Source organism: Aquarana catesbeiana, linkage group LG05 (genome assembly GCF_042186555.1).
Source record: "Aquarana catesbeiana isolate 2022-GZ linkage group LG05, ASM4218655v1, whole genome shotgun sequence".
NCBI classification, from domain to species: domain Eukaryota; kingdom Metazoa; phylum Chordata; class Amphibia; order Anura; family Ranidae; genus Aquarana; species Aquarana catesbeiana.
In genome coordinates this window covers 486,099,086-486,118,323 of record NC_133328.1, presented here as the reverse complement: position 1 = coordinate 486,118,323, position 19,238 = coordinate 486,099,086, and the positions used below count along the sequence as shown (strand labels likewise).

The following is a 19,238-nucleotide window of genomic DNA, read 5'->3' as shown; positions in this document are numbered from 1 at the left end:
TACCTCTCCTCTCCTGCTATCTGGACCTTGGATCCAGGTGATGGTTTGGATGTGTTCACGGCAAGGACGCACGATCCCACAATTCCCTCCACGGCTCTCAAGTAAGTCTTTCAGCGTGGCTCTCCTGCAGGCTGGTTTGGAGTGTCCTAGTAACTGGAGAGCAAATCCCACTGCTGCCACCAATGTAACGAGCCCCTGCTCGCTCACTCTCCCCCTTCCGACACTCCTCTGCTGCTATAGAATCAGATTGCAGATCGAAACATCTGATGGTTCGGTCATCCGATGCTCCGGGACTAGAACTACAGCTATGTGCCGTTCTAATCCAGTTGTGTAGCTCAGAACAAACACCAGGCCGGCTGTATGTAAGTTCAACCAAGAATCTCATTTATTGCAAGGAATACAGGCTCTTTTATACAGTAAAAGAGGAGGTGTATACCCCCTGCTCATATTACTCCGAACATACACCTGTGACCAGAAACCTAATTAACATGGGCTAATTAACTAATCCCTTTAGACAGCCTAGATGACTCAGACATGACTTTTAGGCCAGACTGGCCATCTTGTAGCTCAGAAAACCCAATCAACATTATCACAAATCAACACAATAGCAGAGTTAATTAACACAAACAACAATGGGGATCTAATGACTCTTAGATCCCATACTAAACTTATTTACAATACACATTCTAGCAGGCAACAGACAGAAAGGTGGCTGGAATTGACATCAACATCTCCTAACAGTATTTGTCCCAGCATTATGAATCAGCCAGTATTTCTAATATGGCAAATCCAGGGTCCCCAGAGTATGTGTGTCCACTGTAATACCACCTCAAGGGTCCCCAGGCATACAGCTCACAAAGAGGACCGTTCCCCCAAATGCCAGGGCCCACGATCGATCGGCAAGAGGCTAGCATTCAGTCCCCTCCAAAAGTCTCTCTCCCGGCTAGGTCTGTCACAGGTAAGTACTTTTTTTATGCTGCAGTCAAAATTTTGACTTAAAGAAGAACTTCACTTAGCTGTGGAAACATTTAAAGTCAACAGCTACAGTACTGTAGCCTTTGACTTTTGAAACACACATACTTACCAGCCCATGAAGTCCAGCGCTGTTTTCCATGCACCCAGTTTTTTGCAGGGCTTCTGATTCTTCGTGCCACCATTTGGTTTCAGGAGGCGGCGGTTACTTCCCAATCACTCCTGGCTGCCCCCTACTGCACACCTGTGAGATTCAGACTGCAGGGAGACTGGTCCTGTAATCTCCTAGGGTGTGTGACACGATTCCAGGATCCAGGGAAGGATGGTAGAGGTGGAAGGAATGTCACCCTAGCCTAGTCGAAAAATAAAGAAGTGGAGGTGAGTATCAAAAAAAAAAAAAAATACACCAGGTGGGAGTTGAGAGAATGACGAATTTTATTTTTGGGTGAAGGTCAGCCAAAACCTTTTTTTAGTTTTTGATAGAGGGGGCAAAGGTAAACATTTCTGTTTTTTATTGCTGTCTGTAACCATGCTGGGGACAGCCATACCCAAGTTTGGTTGAAGTGATTGTTGCCTTTAGGACAGATACTGAGCGAAAGCATAAAAGACCAAATCAACAGGTTCATTAAATACTGGTCTCTGCAGCTGCTTATACCTAAATCCTTTCACTCCCCTTCAATCTGTTCACTTGGGGAAGCAAAGTGACATAGGCAATGCTTCTAGATATGGGGAAGCATTTGACACACTCGCCTTCCTTGAGTGTTGTTGCTTGCTGGTTGGTTGTCATGTGGGGGGTGGGAGAAGGACCTCAACCCTGTGCAAGCTCTAAATCAATTTGGAGATTACACAGGGCTTCTTTTCCCTTAAACCATTGGGTGAATGCAGGAGTGAGGAAATCAAGGGTCAAGGGAATGGCAGTGCTAGTGTTAAAGCACAAATTTTTTGCTTTGGCTTAGATTGGCAAAACACAGATTCACTTATACCAACCAGCTTTGAGAAGCTATATTTTAAGGCGCTCTATAAAATAAAGTTTTTTATTATTATTATTATTTTTATTTTAAACATCCTGCTGTTGCTGGTCCGCTTTTTTAAATGAAACATTTTTAATGCTTATTCTACTTTTTCTTTATAAAAATTCCTGATCGTCTCTCTCAGTTTGACTTAATTTCTGTGTATTAACTACACAGTTTTGTAATGGAATGGTTTGTATATTGTTCCTTTACACTTGTTGACTTAGAAATCTCCTGCTGTGTTTTCAGCTTGTGTGTCGTCAGTCAGTTTTTTGCATTTTTTTAAGTGAATAGCTTGTTTCTCATTAAATTTCAAAATGAAACCTGTAAAAAAATGTCCTTGTATGAATAAGACTACCTTGAATGCATTGCAGAATCATTATGAAGCTCTCACTCCAATAACATAATAAAGGCTACTTTACTGCTATTATGAACAGACACCTGCTGACTAGGAAATGAGTGTCTTCAGCCTTTCAAAACAATAGCTTGAAAAGGGGATAGATCAGAAAGGGGGAGGAGAGAGAAAGCCATAGGGGGGTTCTTGGTGCTTGCAGAAAGTAATTGTAGTCAGCTAGTTTACATGAAAACCAAGATTACAATGTCACCGCCATATACATCACTGCAGGTTGAGATATTCTCGTTTACCTCATGCCAGGACACTCAAGATTATTTCTGTTTAAACAAATAGTAATCTGCTTGTTCATCAGGAAGTTCACATGCACAATTCTCTTCCTCCTGCTTTTGTTTAATGAAATTTTATTTCCAGATAGGTGCTCTGTCACACTTTAATCTTCTCTGACAGCGTTAAGGTTGTCAGGAGCATAAAAAAACGGAATGATTTTAACAAAATCCGCTTTGTGCACATGCAAAGGAAGTCTTTAAAGTAGATCTGTAATGAGAGAAATATAGGCAATGCCTTTGATGACTTCTGTTTGAGAATGCTAGTTGCCTGGCTGGAATGCTGACTTGTTGGCTTCAGTACTCTCTGAGTTACCAGCCCGGAACAAATATGCAGATCAGGAAAGATGGACATGTTCTTTTCTGAATGCTTGTTGCAGTGACCTGAAGTATTGAGGGTGGATTGTTAGCAGGACAGCCAAGCAACCAGTATTATTGTTTCTCCTATAATATTTAAGTTGAGTTTTAAACAGAAGAGGTAAGAGTAGTAAACTTTTATTGTGTCCCTGCTGGGGTGCTTCACCTTCCTTCACATGTCCTGGTGAGCGTTGTTACATTTACAGAGAGTGCTCATTCACATTCCCGGCTGTACACCGCACCAGATCAGTGTTTTGTTTGGCCAGATGTTTTTTATTAACTGCTGCCACTGAACCCCTACAAATCAATGACAGCCCGACAGGCTTTGCAGCTGTCTACATGTAATCTAATATGGAGTGTTCACCACCAGTTAGGGACAGATGAACATCGCTAAACACAAGCAGTCTGCATACAGGGCCATTAGTCCATGCCCAGATATGTAGTCACTCCTTAAATGATCTGCGTGGTGTACATCCATAAACGGCTAGATGAATAAACCCATTAGTGATTGGAAATTCACAATGTTATGGTTGTCTCAGAAAGAAATAGTGAACTCTTCCAATGGGGACACCTGTTCTGAAGACAACTATGTCAGAGGGAATTTGAACAGAAAGAAAAGGGAAAGCTCCCCAATGGAACACAGACAATAGGATCTGTATTATTGTTTATTCACTTCGTTGTACTCTTATGCATATACAAACTCTTAAAGAATTCTTGTAGCTAGCATGAATTTTGCAAATTGCACTTGTTGCCATGGAGATTTTCAAAACTGCTTTGTCTATAGCAACATTTGTCAAACCCGGTCAGTGGTGTACCATCATCACTAACTTTTACTAGTAAATATAACTGGATATCCTGACTTCAACCAGGAAATTGTCACAGACACATCCAGCAAAACATACTACTTCTAGTCACTGCCACTGGTAGGTGACACTAGTTTATAAGCTCCCACAAACTTATTGTGGACAAAAGCCCTGATTACCCCAGGATGTGTACCCCATGATGGTCTTGCCACAGCTTGGGAAACACTGTTCTATAAATTGACATACACAATGGGGTTGATTTACTAAAACTCTGGTGCAGCTGTGCATGGTAGCCAATCAGCTTCTAACTACAGCTTGTTCAATGAAGCTTTGACAATAAACCTTAGAAGCTGATTGGTTTCTCTGCAGAGTTGCACCAGATTTTGCACTCTCCGATTTTAGTGAGTCAACCCTAATGTCTGGGTATGGCGTAGAAATTTGTACCTACATTCCCTTCATGACAGTGACCAAACATGTCTTATTAGATACAGTAAATACTTTAAGGCTGGGTTCACACTTGTCCAGTGCAAATTGTATGTCAGTTTTCACTGTGAATAAAGAAAGCATTTTTTCAGTGATTCAGGTGCAGTTCTGATGCGAATTTGCAAGAATTAGGATTTTTGTCACAGCTGTGTCTTCAGTGCTGGCCAATACATAGTAGATAAAGGGTGTCAACTCCTGTAGTAGGAGAGCAATTCGTGCTGAAATCCTGAACACAACTGAACACATGTGCAATTCAGAAATGTTCCCATAGAACTCAATGAGCCTGGAATTTGCACCTGAACCGCACCGCAGTGCTCAGAAAATGCACAGGACTCCTTTTAAATTTGTACTGCGGATCATGGCATATATGTGAATAGCTTCATTGGAAATGAATGTTATTTCTCATGTCATGGGAATTGGATGTGGTTCAAAATGAATTAAAATTTGCATATATGTGAACCAAGCCTTAGAGTCTGCATAAATGTATGGATGGTGTTATTGGGCTTATTCACCACTGTTTGAATAAAGAATTAAGTGGTGCTGATTTCCTAATGGAATGACTGTTGGTTTACCAAAGTGAATGTTAGCTTAGTGAGTAAGATGATGTTAAAATCAATCATTTGCATGCAAGACATTTTGTATTCCTTTGCACATGATTGGGTATTCAAAGTAAACACAGCTTCACCTTATTTACTACATACACTTTGCTAAGTGAACAGTCTCTACTCAAGCCTGTTAAAATGAGTGTGATTGCTGTTTTCCTAATTTCAATTCCAGGGAGACCGAACATCCATTTTTTACAGAGGCTGGCAACAAAAAAAAGCCTGGCTGTATTGTTTTCAGCGCACTTCTAGAAATTTTGAAAGTGGAGGTTTATGACAGTAAAGTAATGTTTGTGCGTCTAAGCCTTGAGCTGGCAAACATTCCAGCACACCACCTGATTACCAGCTATTTTCACAGCAAGTAAGGAAATGTTATATGTGAAAACACCTCTCGGGCAATGTGTCTTGTGATATGTTCTCACTGCAGCTTAAAAAGCCTTCACTTGCAATGCGTAGTGTCAAGAATCCCACTTGCGTGTCTTGCAATATTATTCCAGTTACAAATGTGCAATACATAGAAAACTGTTATGTTATGTTATAAAGCCCCTGGATTACTTTTATCTTGTGTGTTGCTCAAATGATTTGCCATTGTTGATAAATATGGGTTTATATGTGTGTGTGTGTGTGTGTATATGTGTATGTGTATATATATATATATATATATATATATATATATATATATATATATATATATATATAGTAAATTGTAGGGGAATCACCCTGACTTATGGGTTCTAATAAGGTTAGAACTTGCCATAGACAATGGGTTTATTTACTAAAGGCAAATACTGTTTGCACTACAAGTGCACTGCAAGTGCACTTAGAAGTGCACTTGGAAGTGCAGTCGCTGTAGATCCGAGGGGGACATGCAAGGAAAATAAAAAAACTGCATTTTTGCTTGTACATGATTGGATGATAAAATCAGCAGAGCTTCCCCTGATTTCAGATCTTCCCCTCAGATCTACAGTGACTGCACTTCCAAGTGCACTTTTAAGTGCACTTGCAGTGCACTTGTAGTGCAGAATGGATTTACCTTTAGTAAATCAACCCCAATGTTTGGGGTTTGACCAGGAGTGGTGATCAAGGGGGTGTGGCCTGGTTGCAGTCCAGGCTGAGGTTGCCACTCTTTAAATCACTCCAGAACATCTAGATGTGCGACTTCTACCCCATTGTTCTTTAAAGCTCTACAGGAACCACAACGGGTTCCATACCCTGTCGGCACTCTAGCAGCAGCTGCGGAAGCATTGACTACATACACCCTCACCACCAAGCCTGAGTGGTACACACAAATTTCCTAGGTCACAGTGGTGACCGAGGTATTCCTTTATTACTGTTACACAGATAGGGAAAAAATATATAAAAAATATATGTCATGATCCTTGGAATACTGAAGTATGGTGGGTCCTCCGCCCTGTCTTAAAGCTAACCCCCTCCAGACAGTTCCGTGGTCTGGAAGGAAGGCATTGTTCTGTGTTTGACCATTTGTTTATGTACTTTAATTATCTCCTGGGACTTCTCTGTGTCATTACACATATCAGCCCTCCTATTCAAGCTATCGGACCAATCCCTGCTGACTCTGTTTTAAGTCCTCATTTGCATGGCCAAGAGGACCTAAGTGAGGACTAGAGTGTACCTTACAATTGACCAATAGGAAAGTGGTTGTTTGGGCGGGGTGTTCAAACTGCTATGTATAAAAGTGTGTTGTGTGCATCCAATAAACGTGAGATTCCTGTTTGAACTTACATACAGTCTGCCTGGTGTTTGTTCTGAGCTATAACAACTGAATTAGAATGGCACATAGTTGTAGATGGAATCCCGGAGCATCAAACGACCAAACTATCAGACGTTGCAATCTGCAATCTCATCCAATAGCAGCAGAGGAGTGTCGGGAGAGTGGAACTGAGCGAGCAGGGGCTCGTTACAATATATATACCACATGCACTGCTGTCCTTCTGTTGTTACATAATTTGCACTTTCCCTTTATTGGATGTTGCTTGTAAAAGTGCTAATACACAAAAAAAGAGCTTTTCCTGAGAAGTGCAGCATTTGCTTATTAGTGTTTGTTGCTTCTCGACAGATGAAGCTAAGCAGAAACCCACGTATACATGACTGGTTTCTTTAATGCATATGTTATCAGCACATATGTTTTTTTGCAGGTCATTACCTACATTGCACCATTTAGTATGATAGCAAAGCTAATTTTCCAGGCAGTCATCTGAGTCATTGACATAACTTTTCACAAAATTGGAGCTCATTGACCTGGCCTTGGGGAACTTGTAGAGATCAGTGCTGTGCTTGTACTTGATTTTTGCCTAATTCTGGCTTGAAAGCTTTAGCCTGCTTGCTTTTTCACTCAAAGGGTCACAATGTTCATTTAAATCATGAGAACAAAAATGTTTTTCTACTAAATCCTTGCTGAGTGAAATCTGAAATTGCTACATAATTTTACACCAACATTCTCCCTTGGGAATTGTTTGTCCCTCATTGGAATGTTATTCCTCACTGATACAGGCATGTAATGTTTTACTGACCTCTGTGCTTATTTCCGAAGAATGAAATTATATTAAAAAAGGGGGGAAAAGTAGATCTTGTCCCTAGCAGACAATTAGATTTCATCTTTTAGGTGACCCTCAAGTCAAAAAGTAAGCATCTAGAAGTGGTAATTTAATTGTGCCTAAACAGTGCCTTAAAAGCGTTTACCATTTTTGTAGAAATCCTAAAAAAAAAACAGTGCACTTTCTGATATGTGAGAGTAGTATACTTGAGCCCACAGACTCATTGCTTTATATTGGAAGTGTGAGATCTAGGACACTGTTGCCATTGACTACTAGTCCCAGGAGATTTAGTGATGTCCCTGTTGTGCTGCTCACCGCTCTCCATGCTGGAGGCTCTGGTATGAGGAAGCAAAGCCCGGCCTCTAACAATGGTGGCTGCTTTCATGGAGAGACATGATCTTTGCCCTCTGTTTACCCTTTTTGAGCACAGCTTCCACAATTCAGTTATTTTTTTGGAAATAACATGCAGGAAAAGGTTTGAAGCTATATTAGCTAATTAATTCCTCAGTCCTATTTTCCTGTAAACTAAGTGCTAATACACTCAACGTCATATGATTTTTCCACGTCAAATGCAAGTCTTTGATGCTTGCTGTTTCTGAATGTTCTAAAAGCAATGAGCATGTTCTGTACCTGCAAATTCCTTTACCCCCAGGTTATTCACAGGTAATTATGTAAGCCTTATTAATAGCATCTTTCTGTATCTGCAGAGCTGTAAAACATATCTCTCACATATGTCACACACCTTCCTCTTGTCTCTATCTGAATTCAGCTTGGTGAATTCTAAAGCTCAGTAGTTTGTAGCTGTGGGTTTCAGTATTTAGGAATTAGGATAATTTATTAAATAAAGCTGACGATCATTTTAACATGTTTAAAGCTGAAATTTGGGTCCACAAATGCAAGGCTATTACAAAATCATACCTAGACTGATGTATGTAATGGTTGTGCGAGGAGGTAAAATAGTAACATTCTGATGATGAAAACAGGTTGTCTTCAATTTCTGGAGCTGGTGGCCTGCCACTGCTGCTACTTTTGTAATCTGTAGATTAGTGACCTACACTCTTTTGTGTAGTTAAACACAGCCACAATGTGTGCACGCAGAACACTTTCTATATATCCACCCAAAAGTTTCTCAAGGTTTATTTTGCATGGTGGCCATCTGTAGGGGATCATGGGAATGTAGTTTTCACAAGGCTTGCCTATGTCAGCAACATGTGACACTCTGGCTACCATTCTGGAGAGAATCCAAAAGGGATAACAATTACACAGTTGGTCAGGTTGAAAAAAAAGACACAAGTCCATCTAGTTCAACCAATAAAAAATAATTGCATAGAGAAAACGCAACCTTAACGTGTTACTAAACCCAGTAATATGAAAATAGTTCATCCGCTCCCCCCAGTGCCCACAGCTTATAAATCATCTTTTTACATTAAAAAATACTGCCACTATATACCTTTTTGGATGATTGGTATACCACGGTTACATGATAAACTGCAGAGTTTCTCCAGTGCTGAGAGTTCAGGAAGGAGGAGATTTCCACTTCAGCCTGTATACGGACCCACATGTGTGATGTCAATATCATGTGACATGGCTAGTTCTGATCAATAAGTAAATATGCTCTTCAGCATAAAAGACACAACTGAGCATGTGCAGGTCGGCTATTCTGCCTGTGTTAGCTGACCTTCCCCTAGATAGACAGTGCAGGGAAGGAAGGATCTGTGCATACAGAATAAAATAGCCTTTTTACACAATGCAGAGGATTAACCCCTTAGGTTCCACAGTGAGTATAACAAGCATGCTATGCTGCATATACAGACTGATTTTACTGTTGTGGATTTAGTGACACTTTAAAATACATAAAAAAATGATACAGCTTACAATGAGGAATAAAGGAGGACATTTGGTGTTAATGTTCGATAAGCCTTATTGCCCCTTAATTTACAGCTATAATCTTTAGGGTTCCAAAGAGCTTCCACTGGGTCTCTAATCTCTAGGTTTAAGCCAGATACTGTGATTTTGCAGATTTTATTGGAAGACAAGCTTGAATAGCCAGTCCTTGTTGTTTGAATGGCAGTGGGTGATGTACAGCCTTGAATGACAGTGGAGAAGTTGGGTGTGGAGAAAAAGACAAGTCAGATTGTGAGCATAGGGCCTGACATAACAGGGGTTCCTCAGTGCTGTGTGAAAGAATAGGACTCTCCTAGGGGTGGGGATGAAAATATCTAACCAGGACGTTCAGATGGCCCAGTTATTGGGGCTCCCATAGCTTTATGTTGCCAACAGTAGGACTGTTGCTAGTGAGGCACGGCTAAATAGAGCTTCGATACATGAAGAACACAAGTCCTGGTCAGGTAAGCTGTGTATGTGTGTATGCATTTAATATCTTAATTTTCATGTTGGCTGGAATCCTATTGGCTGCCATGGGCAAAATCCCCATTTTCTTTTTCTCTAGTTAATTTATACATTTTATGCTGAAGAAACTGAACCAGTGTATCTGCATTCCTCTAATTTAGGTTACAGTTCATAATTACACTCCAGATGACTGCTGATTTTGTATTAAATGTTTGTGTGCTGCAATAATGATATTTGTAAATTTTATGTAAATACCTAATTATCTAAAATGGGGATACGAAATATTAGCAGCACAGTGTGTTTATACAGCATTACCATACTTTGATTTCCCACTGGCAAACGTTCAGGGGACACAGCCATTGCCTATGAACACAAAGATAATTATTGAAGAGACCGAGAGATGTCCAAGCTAAGTGCTGTAATCTAGGTATTATGAAAAGGGTTTAACATAGTTGTCATGATTACAAGGTCTGTTGCCTTAATATTGTGTCACTCTGTGTTGCCTTTATATCATTTCTCAGCCTCCCTATTCCCACTCCATCTAAACAGGATATCTATCCAGTCACAGGATGTGGAAATGTGGTTTGGTCACAGTGTGTACGAACTGAGTTTATTTTTCAGAAAGGCTTCCAAAATACTTTAGGGCTGTTTTGAAACAACATGCTAGTATACTTCTAAAGTTTTTTTTTTATTATTATTTAAAAAAAAATAACCTTAAAGTTGAGAATCATAATAGTATGTATTTTCCGAACAGCCCTGAAAAAAAGTATGTATGTAGTGTGTATGTATATATATATATATATATATATATATATATATATACCGTATTTATCGGCGTATAACACGCACCGGCGTATAACACGCACCCCAATTTAGGAGGGAATTTTAAGGAAAAAAAAACTTTTAGGAGGGAAGTTGAAGGGAAAAAAAACTTACATTTAAACGCCCATCATTGCAGCCTTCTCAGTGCAGCCATGTCAGTGCAGCCTTGTCAGTGCAGCCTTGTCAGTGCAGCCATGTCAGTGCAGCCTTCCCCAGTGCAGCCTTCCCCAGTGCAGCCTTCCCCAGTGCAGCCTTGTCAGTGCAGACTTCCCCAGTGCAGACTTCCCCAGTGCAGACTTCCCCAGTGCAGCCTTGTCAGTGCAGACTTCCCCAGTGCAGACTTCCCCAGTGCAGGCTTGTCAGTGCAGACTTCCCCAGTGCAGACTTCCCCAGTGCAGCCTTGTCAGTGCAGACTTCCCCAGTGCAGCTTTCCCCAGTGCAGCTTTCCCCAGTGCAGCCTTCCCCAGTGCAGCCTTCCCCAGTGATCCCAGCCATTCTGGGCTTCAAAATCGCCGATCGCGATTTGAAAATGGCGCCGCCGGCGCCGAAATACACAGAGCCGGTCCTCGGCTCTTTCCGGCGGCTGTCGTTCACTTTCGGCTCCACTCGTAGTCCCGAGCGGAGCTATCTGAACCTAGCCGAGTAGGATCGCAGGGGATCGGCGTATAACACGCACCTGCGATTTTCCCCTGGTTTTAAGGGGAAAAAAGTGCGTGTTATACGCCGATAAATACGGTATATATATATATATATATATATATATATATATATATATATAATTTTTTTTGACATAGACGTTATTTAAATAAATAGGTTACAAATGTATCCTATTCTAATGTTTTTAACAGAGAGGAAACTTCTAAAGTTCAAAATATACCATTATTACTGTAGCCAGATTAAAAGCTGAACTTCATACTTCTTTTCCTGTACCGCCTACTTTTTGTGTGAAATGTCAGCTACAAAATGTTTGCCCTTTCTTAAAACATCAAATTCCATGTCAAAAGCTGTTACAGTGAACTGCATATGACTATTAAGAATAAGGAATCTGTGGAGCATTGTGGTGCCAGCAAAAACTGTTAAAAGAGGGCATGTTCTGCACTGGGCTGTTCAAATTCTTGAATGCTCTGGTGATTGCAACTAAAAAGGGGACCTTAAAGTGTATCTATCAAAACGCGAGAATAAAAGTTACATTTTGCAACTTACAGATCTTAGATGTGGTGGCTGCAGTTTTTTTTTCTTTATTTTCTTTATCTTCATTTGGCCCCATAATACCCTTTTAACTCACTGTGCTCTTTTTGTGGCGGAGCGGCATTTTTAACCTAGGACAGGGGACAGGAAATGTGTTCGGATGTAACATGAAGGGAGGTGTTTTATAGTTTAAAGAGCTAGGTACACTGTCTATTGATAACAGTCAGCATAGGCAATGCACACAGGACGTTGTTAGCATATGTACAGTGCGCAGGAGGGTATCATTTTACAAGATTCTGGCAGGATCAATAGGTTTTTTTTTTTTTTTTTTCCAGGCTTCCCAGCCTAGAGGTGAGATGTGGGGTCTAATTGACCTCATATCTCACTGTAAAGAGGACCGATCATACCATATTCCTATTACAAGGGATGTTTATATTCCTTGTAATAGAAATAAAAGTGATCATTTTTTTTTAAAGTGTCAAACAAAAAAAAAAAAGTAAAATTAACAATAAAAAAATAAAAAAATTTAAAGCACCCCCTGTCCCCGTGTGCTCGCACGCAGAAGTGAACGCATACGTAAGTCCCGCCCACATATGAAACCGGCGTTCAAACCACACATGTGAGGTATCGCTGCGAACGTTAGAGCGAGAGCAATAATTCTAGCCCTAGACCTCCTCTGTAACTCAAAACATGTAACCAGTAACATTTTTTAAACGTCGCCTATGGGGATTTTTAAGTACCGAAGTTTGGCGCCATTCCACGAGCGTGTGCAATTTTGAAGCGTGACATGTTAGGTATCTATTTACTCGGCAAAACTTCATCTTTTACATTATGCAAAAAAATTGGGCTAACTTTACTGTTTTTTGTTTTTTTTTTAAAGCACAAAACAGTTTTTTTTTCCAAAAAAAAAACACGTTCGAAAAATTGCTGCGCAAGTACCATGCGAGATAAAAAGTTGCAGTGACCGCCATTGTATTTTCTAGGGTCTTTTCTAAAAAAAAAATAACGTTTGGGGGTTCTATGTTATTTTCTAGTAATGAAGATTTGTACATGTAGGAGTGAAATGTCAGAAATGGCCTGGATGGCAAGTGGTTAATCAATTTGTGCCAGATCCTATATTGAAATGCTACTTTACAAGTGTTTTTAATGTGAGTGCAATACATAGTTTTAATAAAATCTTTGGAGTTTTTACATAATACACTATGGTAGTTTCCCTGTGATTATGAGCTCTGTCTAGAGATTACCACGGGGAGATCCATGAGATTAACTGGATAAGAAGAGAGGAGATACCAAACGGCGTCTGAGCGGCGACTATCCTTAAAGGAGTCTACACAACTGATTACCCCTGACATTGGGGAACAGGCATTTCTAGACCTATAGCATAGATCTAGGCAACTGGGACACTCTTATATTTTCACTAGCTGATGGAGCACAGGAGAAGATAGAGCAAGTACTTACAGCACTGGCATTTGGGTTTTAAACACCAGTAGAATATTGGATGTAGAAAATTAGAGTAGTATATTAGAGTACAGTGGAATATTTCACCGATTGAACATTTTCAATACACTATTACCCAACAGTATTGTTTGGACTTTTCAGTACTGGACATTTATTGTATTTATTTAGGATCACTGGTTTTTATTGGAGTTTTTTTATAATTATTAGAACTTTATTTAAATGGTTCTTTTCTTCTCACTTTTTGGATGTGTATATATGGTATTTTTCATTGCACCCACTGGTATATCACAGCAGCGCAGCACTCTTTATTTGTATTTTTGGCTCAGCTCAGGGGCCCCCATAGCAAACTACTTGCTCTGTGGGCACTCAGCAGGAGGGAAGGGTCAGGTGAGGGGGCGAGGGACATGAGAAGAGGAGGATCTGGGCTGCTCTGTGCAAAACCACTGCACAGAGCAGGGAAGTATAACATGTTTACTATTGTTAAAGGAAAAAAAAAGCCAATAATGAAAAGTGTTACTAAAGTCTTGTTTTTTTATCTCTAAAAATAACATGTTATACTTACCAGCTCTGTGAAATGATTTAGCACAGAGCAGCCTAGATCCTCCTCTTCTCGGGTCCCTGGATGGTGCTCCTGACCCCTCCCTCCTGTTCAGTGCCCCCACAGCAAGCAGCTTGCTATGGGGGCACCCGAGCCGAACCACAGCACCGTGTGTCTATTCAGAAAAGGAGCCCCAGTGCGGCCCCACTCCCCTCTCTCCTGATTGGCTAACTGACTTTGATTGACAGCAGTGGAAGCCAATGGTGCCGCTGCTGTGTCACAACCAATCAGGACGGAAAGTCCCAGACGGCTGAGGCACTCGTACACATCACTGGATATAGATGGGGCTCAGGTCAGTATTAGGGGGGATGCTACACACAGAAGATTTTTAACTTAATGCATAGAATGCATTAGGATAAAAAACCTTCTGCCTTTACAACCACTTTAATATCACTTTAACTCACCACATGAATATTCATATTACTAGACCTTTGGGCAGAATGCCCTGTATAAGGCAAACTTAGCATATTATTTTATTTCCAATATGAGTTAAAAGTATTTTATACTGGAACTTGCTTTGTATATTGGGGTTGATTTACTAGAAAAATAGAGAAAAAGAGAATGTTCATTTAGCTTAGTAAATAAGGTAAAACTGTGTTCAAAGCCAGTCATGTGTTAGGGAGAGGGTTTTTGCTTGCATGTAATTGGTATGATTGAAGTGAATGCAGCTTCACGTTATTCAATAAGCAAAGCAATCCATATCTATTCCTTTAATGTGTAGATCTATTGCACAAATGTAATGTAATAGTTTGATTTGCATATCCAGTTTAACATGTGTTCATCAACAATATAATGTATGTTCACCAGTCTGTTGGTTATACTAATGATTGCAAATACCAATATGGACATAAAAAAAAGCATAAGGTAAAATGCCCTAAGGGTCCCTTCAGATGAGTGTTCTGATCAGATTTTCGGGTGGATCTGAACAGAAGCTCTGAGCAGGCAGATGTAAATGAATGTGCATCTGTTTACACCTGACTACTTTAGAGTCCATCAAGGTCACAAAAAAAAGGACGGATTGGAGGTAAAAGGATGTAAATTGATGCACATATGTTTACAACCACCTGTCTGCCTGCCCATAGACCTAACATGGGTTTATTACAAGATGCAGGGAAAACTTGAACATGGCTGTCACAAAAGATCCGAGCGACTGCCGTTCATCCAAAAGGACCCTAAGTAATCAATTCATTAAATTGTCTTCATCTCTTCAGCTGCCTTCAGTATTCATTTTTTTAAAATAACAGGTTTGTTTTAATTGCACTAGGTGCACTGTTTGCAGGGCTGTTGTTGTCATGGTTAATGAAGTATATTCTTACATGCTGCTGATAATACTGATTACTAATGACATATATGCCTAAACTTAAAAATCTGAGGAGAGAAAAAGTGCTATCACTTGTAACACTTATCATCATACCTTAACCTCTGAAGCTTAACTTAAAACTGGATTTGAGGTGTTAATTGGGTGAGTTAGAACACCCTTATTTCATGATACTAGTGTGTGTTGGAAGTGGCATGTGTATTCATTTATAGCACAAAATATCAAAAGCTAACATTAAGGGCCAGTTCACACCACATGCAGTCCAGTGCGTTTCTTTTCTGCATCAAAAACGCATTAAAAGCAGATTATATGGTTTCCAATGGCATAGTTCACACAAGTGCTTGCAGTTCCAGTGCGTTCCAGTTCCAGAAAAAAAAGTAGTACATGCTGCATTTTTCCTGCACTGGACTGTACTGGAACGCTGTAAACGCATCAAAAACACACTGAAATGCACCAGTACGCACCAAAAATGTACTGGAATGCACATGTCTTTACTTAAGATGAAGAAAAATGGGGGGGGGGGGGATGCACTGGACTGCACTAAAAACGCATCAAAAACACACTGGAACACATCAAAAATGCGTGAAAACGTGCATACAGAAAAGCATCAGGACTGCGTTTCTATGGTGTGAACTGGCCCTAAGGGTGTGTAACAATATTTCACTTTCACAATGTAATATTACCATACAAACGTATATATATATATATATATATATATATATATATATATATATATATATATATATATATATATATATATATATATATATATATATATATTATATAATATAGACCATGTTTTATATTGAATACAAATATATACTTTAATGTTTTGCCCTACTTGTCCTTAATCAAACAAGTGTAACCTTAACAAACAAGTTTAGATTTAAAGCAAGATTCTAACATAACAACCAACATTCCAAGGATAACAAAATAAAAATAAATAGTTTATTAAAAAATAAGCAAGCTTTCAATGTGTAGTATTCACCCTCAATCCAGAGATTTTCACTGCAGTACTTTTTTCAGCCACTGGATGTCCTCAGTCTGATGGCCAGCATCATGTAACCCACTTCCTCTGAGTACAGGATGTCCTGGACTCTGTCACTCTGCTTTCTCTTCCTATCAGAATGCTTCCTGTCATCACTTGAACTGATTGGATTATTGTGCTGCTTCTTCCTCCAACTCTGCTATACTAGTGAAATGTAGGAGCCTGATTCCAGGTCTAATTCAGGTACTTGTTTGCATTTACAAATACATTGAATTATGTAATAATTATTACAGTGCTGCATTAAATTGTGTCTTTTATAACTGACAAGGGTTCATCTTTAATATCCATTATTAGCCCACCATCCCAAGCTAATATACAGTACAGGGGTACTTACCCATTCAAATGTATTGGGAGTCACTGTACAAGTAAGGCTAGTACTGGCAAAAATTGATTCAGGAAAGAAAATCGATTCATCTATGGCTTGCCTCACTTTTCCGCAGTGAAATGTGGATGAGTTTGTTCATCAAGCAGAACTGGTAGATTATTTTCCAGAAGCCTTGTGTGATAAGTCTTCAGTTCCTAGCCTTTCCCCAGAGAAAAAATGAAAACCAGACTTTCACAACAAATACTTACCTAACATCTCACCTCAGAAGTGGAAGTCACAGCAGCAATTAGCACTTGTCATTCTTTTTAAAGCTAAACTTCAGAAAGACATAAAAGACACAAATGAATACAGCTACAGCTACTGATGGATACTTTGTTAAATGTTGTTTTAAATGCAAGCAGTGCAAGTTCCTGAATCTGACATGCTATCAGCCTCTTGCAGCCCCTGTACACCGGAGCTCAGACTGAAAGCTGGAAAGGCAGCGTGAGGAGCAAATTAGTTGAGAAACAACATTTACGTGCTAAAAAGGAGTATGCTGAGAGGAAGAGTGAACAGAGAGATGAGCTTGTCAGTCTGCTGTTTCTCTTTTCACTGTCCAGTCACTGGCTGGGGCAAAGACATGTGTTACTTAAAGCAGAACTACACTGCATTTGAGCACTACAAACCAAACAGTATTTATAGGAATTGAAAAGGCATAAGTTTTTTTTTTTTATCTTAACGCATTCTATGCATTAAGATAAAAAAACCTTCTGTGTGCAGCAGCCCCCTTCAGCCCCCCTAATACTTACCTGAGCCCCATCTTTATCCAGTGATGTTGCAGGAGTGCCTAAGCTGCCCTCCTCATTGTCAAGACAAGCAATGCGGTGTGGGGCGATTGGCTCCCTCCGCTGTCAATCAAAATCAGTCAGCCAATCAGGGGAGAGAGGGGGGCAGGGTGGGTCATGGCTCCGTGTCTGAATAGACACAGGGAGCTGTGACTTGGCTCAGGTGCCCCCAAAGCAAGCTGCTTGCTGTGGGGGCACTGAACAGGAGGGAGGGGCTAGGAACACAGACGAGGGACCCGAGAAGAGGAGGATCTGGGCTGCTTTATGCAAAACCAACTGCACACAGCAGGTAAGTATAACACATTTGTTATTTAAACAAAACAAGACTTTACAATCACTTTAATTAATTTTTAATATGCAAAGCAAACTCCCCATCCATCCATGTCTCCATGCTTTATTTTACTGGGAAATCACTTTGGGAAAAAAAAAAAAAACCTCTAGCATTTCTGGCTGTGGTCATCTTGAGTTAAGGGCAGGTGATTCATGTAGCATTTACTTCCTGGAATCCATCTGCCCTTAGCTCAGGTGTGCATGAAGAAGGGTGTGCTTAGCTGAGAAAACCCCTCCTACCCTTTTGAAGACTCCTGAGATGTATGACATCATTTGCCTAGGCATGGAAACCAGGAAGTAACTGAAGAAATGTGAAAAATAATTTTAAAAAATGGTTAATATGTAAATATGATATACTTTCTTATCCATTTACTAATGTTAGCAGCATATGGATTTAAATAGGTGAATGTTGAATTTAACTGCAGGAAAGATAACTGAAGTCTTCTTCCGGACAAGGCTGTCCTGTGTGGCAGAGCTGTGAAAATCTCAGCATTGGATGGGCATAAAAATGAATCCTTTGGCAGTTAAACAGTTTCCATATGCCATATGTATTTCATTTGGATATATAGCTCTTTGTCTAAAGTACAGCTTTAAAGTAAACCTTTACCGTGAGATTATGCTAGATGTTTGTCACTTACCCTGACCCAGTGCATTTAATGCTTTAAGTATTGAGCTGGAAGATGCATGCAGAGAAAATCATTGCAAAGTTCTCATCTGCATACTTGTTCCAGGTCAAGTATTGAAGAAAGAGGGTCACCAGGACAGCCAGGTAACTAGCATTTTCAAAGTGGGAAGTCAGCAAAGTCTCCATTGTTTCATTCAAGAAAGCATTGCAAGTATTTTACTGCGATCTGTATAACTTATAACTTAGATCACTAAAGACAAATCATATGCAAAGAAAAAAAAAAGACACAGCATCCTCTGTGGAATCGGTTGATCATTCACTAAGTAGATGATTGCTAGCCATTGTTGGAAAATAGACTAGATTGTCTACATGTGAACTATACACAGTCATTAGCTGTAGCTGATATTAGTGGTGTGATGGACACGTTTTCACTCTAACATACTGAACCCGTGCTGCCTACATTGAACATACAAAGGTTAGGGCAAAGACTGCATTTTTAATATTATCGCAACCCAATTTGGTCTTTAAAATGAACACCAGTTTATTGGTCTAGCACAATTGGTCGTTCTTTAGTAAATCCTCCCTTTCTAAGGTCACAAATAATACTAAGACAGTCAGCATTGTTTAGTATCTGATATTGATTTTAGATCAACATTTGGCTTTTCTGTCCTTTCACTCCAAATGCTAGTAGTCATACCTGTAATGACATATAGTCCAGTATGTTACCATCTGACATTTATCTACGGTGCATCAACACTCACAGAGAATTATGCCTGAGTTGGCAAAAAGGGCATTTGTGTGAAGCGATCAATAACATGGGAGCCCTTTGTTTGTGAGATCAATACTGTGTAATGAAGTACGCCTTCTATTTCTCTAGCACCGTTCTCTGTAAG

The 19,238-nt window shown here is 39.9% G+C and overlaps 1 protein-coding gene across 2 annotated transcripts in view; it reads left to right on the top strand.

The window, feature by feature from the left end:
- CDH2 (cadherin 2) overlaps window positions 1-19,238 on the top strand; it is a 425,329-nt gene that overhangs the window by 81,089 nt on the left and 325,002 nt on the right. The window lies entirely within an intron of this gene.